Source organism: Gossypium arboreum, chromosome 4, assembly GCF_025698485.1.
Source record: "Gossypium arboreum isolate Shixiya-1 chromosome 4, ASM2569848v2, whole genome shotgun sequence".
Classification (NCBI taxonomy): Eukaryota; Viridiplantae; Streptophyta; class Magnoliopsida; order Malvales; family Malvaceae; genus Gossypium; species Gossypium arboreum.
This window is the reverse complement of record NC_069073.1, coordinates 12,705,450-12,714,684: the sequence shown is the minus strand read 5'-3', so window position 1 is coordinate 12,714,684 and position 9,235 is coordinate 12,705,450. Positions and strand designations below refer to the sequence as shown.

Sequence of the window (9,235 nt, the reverse complement as noted above, 5' to 3'; positions counted from 1 at the left end):
TAATTGGGTGAAATTATTTATTTAGATCAAGATAAACCACAATCGGACTTAAATTGATGAAAGCCTAAAGCTTCGGATTAGTTTGACTTTATTACTACGACCCTAGTTATCGAGGTAAGTTCGTATGAATTATGATCGTATTAATGTTATTTAAATTGATTAATTGCTATTTTTTTTAATTTAAATGAATCTGAATATAAATGTATCAATTTTATGAATAATTGACAGATAACGAATGTAACGGCCTAATTTTCAGTGGTGTCGGAAATGGTGATTTGAGATCACTAAATTCGACAAATAAGATTGAACAAGATAGTAATTTAATATTTATGAGTCAAGTAAGAATTTAGAAGAATTTGTGAAATGGTGAAATTAGTGAATTAAAAGAATTTATTAGGTCAAACGGGTCAAAAATGAGGTATCGAGACCTCAAAGTTGAAAATCGAGCTATAAATATTTTTATAAATATTTATGGAGTGTCATTGAGTTAGTATTAAAGTTCCGTTAGAAAATTTTAACGTTTGGATGGCTAATTAATTAAAAGGACTAAATTGAAAATAGCGCAAAATTTGTTAAATTGTGAGTAAATAGCTTAAGTATTTAAAAGATGGATTTAAAGAGCAATTAGACCCAAAGGTTAATGGCTGGACAGTTTGGGTATGAAATAAGCAAGAAAACAATGTGAACAAGGGCAAAATTGGAAATAGCATAAAAGTTAATAGTTAAATAATGATGTAATTGAAAAATCTAGACATTTCTTCATATTTTCTCAGCTAAAATGCCATAGAAGGTCTGGAGAAAGCTGGTTTTCATATTTTACATCATGTGAGTTTAATTCTTACTTTTCTTGATAATTTTATGTTTTTATGACTTTTACAATTAGGTCCACTTGTAGAATTCATTAGTTTTTGATTTTATGGGTGAAATTGGAAGTTACCCTGGATGGATAAGGGAATTTTATGATGAATTATTATGAAATTTAAGTTCTAATTTTATATTAAGGTGGTTTTATTAAGTGATTTTGATAGGAAATGATATTTAGGACCTAATTGTGAAAAAGTTGTGAATTGAAGGTTTCTGTTGAAATTAAGAATATAAAAGGTTTTGAAATAGTTTATAATGATAAATAAAGTGTTAATTGAGAAAAATTAGTTCAATTGATGGGCGAATTGAGAAGGGACTAAATTGTGAAAATTGTAAATTTTGGGGTAAAAGTGCAATTTCGAAATTTGAACAGCATAAATTGTGAAGTGAAATAGAATTGAAATGGATGCTAATGAAGGAATGATTTTATAATTATAGATCAAGAAAACGAACTGAATCGTGGAAAGGAGAAAATTCAAGAATAGTCCCTGAATTTCTACGACTTTTACAAATTAGTCCAGGTAAGTTCATATGGCAAAGTTCAATGTTTTGTTATGAAAATCTTATGATTGTTAAAGTATTTTATTGTTGATGAATACTATCAATTTGCATTAACTAATAAATAATGTGTAACTAAAAGTACAAATTAGTAGGAACAATGGATTTGAGTGCTTCTATTCTGTGACCCTGATGAATTGACGAAAAATATGTGATAAGTGCGCCTGCTTAAGACCATAGCTGGGTTATGGCATCGGTGCAATGTGATAATGTGACTCAGATAAGACCATAGTGGGCTATGGCATCGGTATAATGTGATAATGTGATTCCGTATAAGACCATGTCCGGATATGGCTTCGATATGATATGTGAACCGTGTAAGACCATGGCAAGGCTATGGCTTCGTGTGTGATGCGTATCAATGTGAAAGTCCATAGTTTACTATGGCAATGTGATAATGAAGCACTCAATTCCTTATTGTTCCCTAATTTGACAATGAAGTAAATGAGAAATGGGCCTAAGGGAGTTAAATTGTGAGTTGCCATATGGAAATTATTCCAATGAGTTATTAATGAAATTGTGATTTGGAGGATGAAATAGTTAAACTAATAGATATATGATTGTGTACAATATTTGATATGATTTGTGTTTATATGCCTATGAGCTTACTAAGCTTCAATAAGCTTACTTGTGTGTGTTTAATATTTTATGTAGATTGACTTGAAGTGAAGTGGGTAGATCGGATCAACACAACAGGGCACACTATTCAGATCAATTCCGGTAGTTTTTGTTTTATGTTTAAAGATTTATATGGCATGTATAGAGTTTGAATGAATTGAAGTAAAGATGTTATAAACTAGTTAACAATATTTGTACTAAAACAGTTTTCGTAAGTAGCAGTAGTTTGACTTTGAAAATCACTAAAAATAGTAGAAATGGAATTAAATAATGAATAAATTATGGAATCGAATCTTGATGAGTTTATTTTCATATGGAAGAAGCAAAACAGGTATATGAGCTATATTTTATGAGATGTTTAAATTTTTGTGAAACAGGGCCAGAGTGATTTCTAGATCCCCTATTCTGACTTTGGAAATTCACCATAAATTTTACAAAGATAATTAGAAGTCATACTTTATATGTACAGATTCCTTATTGAGTCTAGTTTTATTAGAGACAAACGGCATAGTCATTGAAGCTCTGTACAGAGAGATATCTGATTTGTAATACACAAAGGTTAGAGTAGTCAAACCCTGAAACAGGGGAGATTTTAAATAATAAACTGTACTAATTGGCTTGACCAAAAATTCTAGAAAAAAATTGGTAAGTAGATATATGAGTATAAATTCAGAGAAAATTTACGGATTTGGATTTCGAGTTTTATAACTCGAGATATGAATTATTTAGCAACTATGACACAGTTGGACAGCTTGTCTGAAAAGTATTATATAAATTATCTAAATTTGGTTAAGTGCTCAAATAAGTTTAGTAGTGCCTTGTGCTCGACTCCGGCAACGGTCTCGGGTAAGGGGCGTTACAACGAATCCCATTTGAGCCTTAAGAATTCTTCAGATATGAATGACATGTCATTAGGGATTTTATGTTTCAGGTGCTGGTCTTGAATGTCCTACCGATGACTGAGGTTCTGCATTTGTTGTGGATTCTCCATAGCTCGTGTGAGCAGGACCACTTCACAGCTCATGTGAGCATTATTGAAAAGGAAATGTTACAGTTATATGGAAAGACACACTATGTGTGTGAGTATTCCTGAATATCCGATGCAATTTTAGATGGTTCAACCGGTAAGAAAAGGGATTGTCATGGTAAGTAAGTAAATGAAATGGTTCATAATCTATGAAAAGGCAAATGTAATAAATGATATGCATATGGAAATTTGCTTATGTTATGGTTAAGTTCATATGTATCATGGATGAGCTTACTAACTTGTGAGTTTGATGATGTTGTATAGGCTTATACTAAGCTTATGGCATTGCTAATGATTTTATGCTTAATCTATGAATTGTGCTAATGAAATGGAAAGTTTTGTTTAAGTTTATACGAACTTACTAAGCACTCGTTGCTTACGTAGTTACTTTCTTTTGTTTTATAGATTATTGAAAGTTTAATCGGTTGGAAGCTCGTCGAAGACCTATCACACTATCCATCAACCATTTCAATAGTCTTTGTGTATTTTGGCCAAGGTTAATAATGACATGTATAGGATCTTTTGTAATGGTACTTCATGAAAGTGTAATTGGTTGATTTAGTATGTTTATGCTTTTGAAGTTTATGTTTGGTTGATGGACTTGTAATGCTTGTTAAGTTAGATCATCTTGACCACCTTTAGGTAATTGAAATGCATGATCTTTTGGTATGTTTGTGATGGGTTGAAAATGGTCATTTGTGATATGTTTTGGTAGATATGTGAACTAGGTTATTTGCTTGAAAAGTAGCTATGTTGCTTTAGTTTAATCCATGATGTTTTGGTACAATTGTGGTGCTTTTGAATGGCATATTGGTTAGATGAATTAGAATGTTTGAAATAGTATGTTTAGTTGTGTTTGAATGATTTTTAAATCCCTTGAATGTGTACCCAAATGGAATGATTAGTTAAGTATGATTTGGCCTTGAAATGGCTTGATTTTAGGTCAATTTTTGGGATCACACGGCCTAGGACACAGGCTGTCACACGATCGTGTGTCATTTGAAATTTCTTAGTGTTTTAAGTCAGTGACTTACACGGCCTAGCACACGGCTACGTGTGGCAACTCAAAGAGCCGTGTCCCTTTGTTCGACTATTACATGGCCTGAGCTATGTCACACAGCCTGGCCACACGGCCATGTGACCTTTATTTTCATATTTTTTGCAATTTTTCTTAAAACTTCTATTTTATTTCAAATTAGTCTCGAATTACTTCTAAGTTATTTTTAGGGCCTTGAAGGCTCGATTTAAGGACAAAATCCATATGTTTGATATGATTTTGAATGAGATTAATCTATTTAATATTATGATGTTAAATAATTTTTGATTGATCGGTAATGCTCTGTAACCCTAATCCAGCGATGGAGATAAGTTAGGGGTGTTACAAGTTACATGGTCGTGTGACATAGTCCAGACTGTGTAACAATCGAACAAAGAGACACACGGCCTTGTCCCAGCCCGTGTCTCAAACCGTGTAACTCACTGAGTTGGGTCAAACGGCCCTATCACAGGTCGTGTTACTCTCTAACTTATGACACACGTATGTGTACTAAGCCGTGTAACTCACGGACTTGATACACACGACCGTGTCTTAGGCAGTGTTAGATTTACACCAAAAATAATAAGTGACACATGGCCGTGTGACAGTCTATGTCTAAGGTCGTGTGCTCCATAATTGACCCTAAAATTAAGCCATTTCAAGACCAAAACATAACCAATCAAACATTTCATTTTTGCTTACATTCAAAATACCTAAACACCTTTCAAACACATAAACATAAAATTTCAATCAACCTATTTCATCTAACCAATATGTCATTCAAAGGCACCACATTTATACCAAAACATCATTAACCAAAGCAAAGCAACATAGCCACATTTCAAGCACAAAACCTAGTTCCTTTAACTACCATATGACATCAATTTAACCATTCACATTTCACCTCAAGCATACCAAAAAGACCATATATTACAAGTACCTAAAAGTGGCCAAAATGACTAAAACTCGTTAAGGCACTAAAAGTCCATCAAACAAAACATAAACTTCAAAAGCATATACATACCAAATTAACCATTACGCATTCAAGAACAACCATTCTTATAAATGTCATTTATAACCTTGGCCAGAATAACTCAAAAGCTATCGAAATGGTTGTTGGATAGTGTGATAGATATCTGAAAGGCTTCTAACTGATCGAGCTTACGATAGTCTACGAAACATAGGAAAATAACTATGTAAGCAACTAGTGCTTAGTAAGTTCATATAAACTCAAACATAACTTACCATTTCTTAAGCACAAATTATAAAATAAGCATACATCATTACCAATACCATAAGCTTAGTAAAACCCTATATAAGTACCATCAAACTCACAAGTTAGTAGGTTCATACATGATACATATAAGTTCAACTATATCATAAGTAGATTTTCATATACACATAATTAATCACATTAATCATTTTCATAAGATCATGAATCAATATCCAATTGTCTACATATCATGTTATTTCTTTTACTTACCCGTTGAACCATTTAAAATTACATTGGATACTCGGGAACACTCACACATAGTGTGCCTTTCCATATAACCGTAACCTTTCCTTTTCAATAATGCTCACATGAGTTGTGGGTCAAAATGTTAGCTACACGATGCTGCTCACACGAGCTATGGAAAATCCATGATAAATGTAGGACCTCAGCCATCAGTAAGACATTCAAGATCGGCACCCGAAACATGAAATTCTTAAATGGCATGTCATTCGTATCCTAAAAATTCTTAAGGTTCAAGCAGGACTATTTATCCATCAGTTACTCAAAAGATTGATATATGTATATTCAAGTCTGTTTATAACTAACACAATATAGCAGATAATCAATTTAACTATCATTAAAACGATTATAATTCATACAAACTTACCTCAATAACTATAGTCGTAGAAGTAGAGTTTGAGACTAATCCAAAGCTTTAGCCTTTCCTCGATTTAAAACCGGTTGTTGTTTATCTTGATCTATATAGATAATTTCAATTAATTAAGTACTTTAAATAGCTTCAAGTATTCAATTCAATCAATAATTCATATTAATGTAAAATTATGAAATTCCCCCTAATATTTCAATAAGTCTTTAAGCTCATAACTTGAAATTTAACTATTTTAACCTAAACCCATGTTAACCAGCTCTACGAGGGATCTGGGAACCACCCATAATTACCAACATTTCACATTAAAACCCATGGATTTTTACACTTTCAACAATTTAATCCCTAATCCCAAATTCATTAAAAACCACTTAACAAAACAAGTTTGTTTAACAACTAAGATTGATAATCTATCAACTAACATCAAAACACAGTTAACTCAACTATAGCAAGTCCATCAACCTTTATCATTTTTGCAAATTAACCCCAGACTAGCTAGATTAAGCTAATACGAGCTCAAAAACATAAAAATTAATAAAAACAAGGCTTGAAAACCTACCATGCAAGCTCCAAAGAGAAAATTGAATGCTTAAACCCCTTCCATGGCTTCTTTCTTTCTTAATTTCAGCAAAACATCAAAGAGAAAGATGATTGCCTTAATTTTTTTATTTAATTTCACACTAATTAGTTAATTACCAGTTTGCCATTAATTAAACATTCAATTTATACAACCAACACTCATAACCGTCCACTATCTATAAGCACATGATGTATTTACCATTTAAGTCCATTAATTTACCTTTCCATAGCCATTTAGTCCTTTTAACTAATAGAATTCAACTTTTGCACCTTTTTCAATTTAGTATTTTTTACCTAATTAACCATTTAAACTTCAAAATTTCTTAACAAAACTTTAATACGACCCTAATATAATCCCATAAACTTTAAATAAATATTAAAATATTTATTCTCTAGTCAAAATTGGGGTCTCGAAACCATTATTTTTGACACCACTAAAATTGGGTTGTTATAGTATCACTCCCCCTGCAATGCATAACCTATACTTAAATTGACAGCTTCATCAGTATGCATATAAATCCAATTAATTGAAAAAGAGTTCATTGGAGCAATATCACATCTTCGATCCAAAACTATATTATGGGTGTTTCAAATTTGTTTCGCCCAAGTGATAAAGGCTTTAATGATTTGTGTCACTTCCCACATAATTTTTTGGAACATATAAAGGTTTCTATTCTTCCATATCCTCCACACTATAATTCCAAACAGACTTGTCCAACTAACTTCTAAGGAGTCAAATCTCTCAATAGATTATAAGTTAGAAAGTAGCCAATTTGAAATGTTGGAAGAGAAAAACCAATTATCATGATTCGAAGGAATAACCTATCTCTAAACTTCTTTTACCGTCGAATCGTCACTCAGAACATGCAAAATGCTTTCGTCTACATGACGACATATCGGGCACGAAGTTTCATAGCCAATACCTCGCCAAACACACTCCAAGTTTGTGAGTAAATGTTTCTTGAAAGTGAGCCAAAGAAAAAGTCAAACTCTATAAGGGCCTTTGAATTTCCAAGGAGTATTCCACAAAGGGTTATTGGGCTCCAACAATCTTCCTTCAACGATCAATAGGCGCTTTTCACAGAGGAGTCCCCTTTAGGGCCCGGCGCCCAAGAAATCCTATATGATCTATCAACAGGGTATGGTGAAAGAATGCTCATAATGCGTCTAATAATAGACTTAGGGACCCATAAGCGAAAGAGATATAGATTTCAATTGCCTCCCGAAGTTACCATGTCTTCAAGTCGACAATCTGCTTTCAAATTTCGGTGCGAAGGAATCTGATTGACTAAAGGTTTAATCTGTGGTATCCAATGGTCCAACCAGCATTGAATAAACTTCTTATTACCTATTGACAAAATTAAATTGTCTCTAAACAAGGGCTATATCCTCGACAGACCTTTTTAAAGAAAAGAGCAATTATTCTTCGTAATGCTATTAGGTAAGCTCTTTTTCAAACCATACTTAGACTAAATAACCTTAATCGATAAGGCGTTGTGGTTAGAAATCAGATTAAACCCCAGCTTCATGGGAAATGAAACATTTTGGTCTTCCAATTTTTTCAAACCAAGACCTCTATTCGAACGTGGTTGACAAACTAAATCCCAGTTAATAAGACCCAACTTCCTCTTCCCATTTGAAGAACCCCAGATGAAATGCCAAATCAAACTCTCAATCTCCTTACAAATCCCTTTAAAAATCATCATAGTCTACATAAAATAGTTAGGTAGGAAAAGTAAAATAGAGTGAGCTAAAGTAGCTCTCCCGGTAAAAGATAATTGTCTAGTATCCCAACTAGAAAGCTTATTGCGTACTTTTTCCACCACAAACCTAAAGGTACCTTTTGTGACTCTCACATGGAATAAGGGAACCCTTAAGTAGGATCTAAGATCATTAACCTTTTGAAACCCCATCCAGTTGCTAATTCGTTCTCCAAAATCCACATCAACACAATGAGAAAAACAAATATTTGTCTTGTGAGCGTTGACTTTGTGGCATGAGTAAGCATAAAAGCAATCCATACTCCTTTGATGATTTTGACGTGCTTCATATCAGCCCTACTAAAAATAACTAAATCGTTAGCGAAAAAAGATGAGACAAGTTAGGACGTAACTTGGATAGTCTGATTGGACTCCACTGATTATTTAGCTATCTTAGAGCGAATGTCATGTCCAAGCCACTCCATACAAAGAACGAACAAATAAGGGGATAGAGGACATCCCTAGCGTATTCCTTTGGCCGACTTAAACTTTTGAGTAAGAGGCATGTTTCATACATAACTGCATGGTAGAGTTTGAGATCGCAGACATCATAACTTTACCCAAATAATCTGAAATACTAGTTGTTTAAATATATGCACCAATTAACTCTCACCTCACCCTATCATATACTTTTCAAGATCGATTTTGATCATCATCCAAGGTTTTCTGTTCCTCTTACCCCTCATAGAGTGAATTACTTCTTAGGCTATAAAGATGTTATCGTTAATATTTCTCCCAACTATAAACCCTACTTGTTCCTCGACAATAATTCTGGGAAAGACAACCCTGAAATGGTTTGTTATAACTTTCATCACTAATTTATAGAGTATGGAGCAAAGATTGATGGGTCAAAACTATGAAAAATTTTCAGGATTAGAAACTTTAGGGATTAGAGTAATGAGAGTATTGTTCA

The 9,235-nt window shown here is 33.0% G+C and overlaps 1 long non-coding RNA gene across 1 annotated transcript; it reads left to right on the top strand.

Annotated features, from left to right (window-relative positions):
- The first annotated feature begins 1,179 nt into the window (after window positions 1-1,179).
- On the top strand, window positions 1,180-2,243 carry LOC128291653 (uncharacterized). Its single transcript, XR_008281463.1, has 2 exons — window positions 1,180-1,385; window positions 2,077-2,243. It is a non-coding gene; the product is annotated as an uncharacterized LOC128291653 (long non-coding RNA).
- The last annotated feature ends 6,992 nt before the right edge of the window (window positions 2,244-9,235 follow it).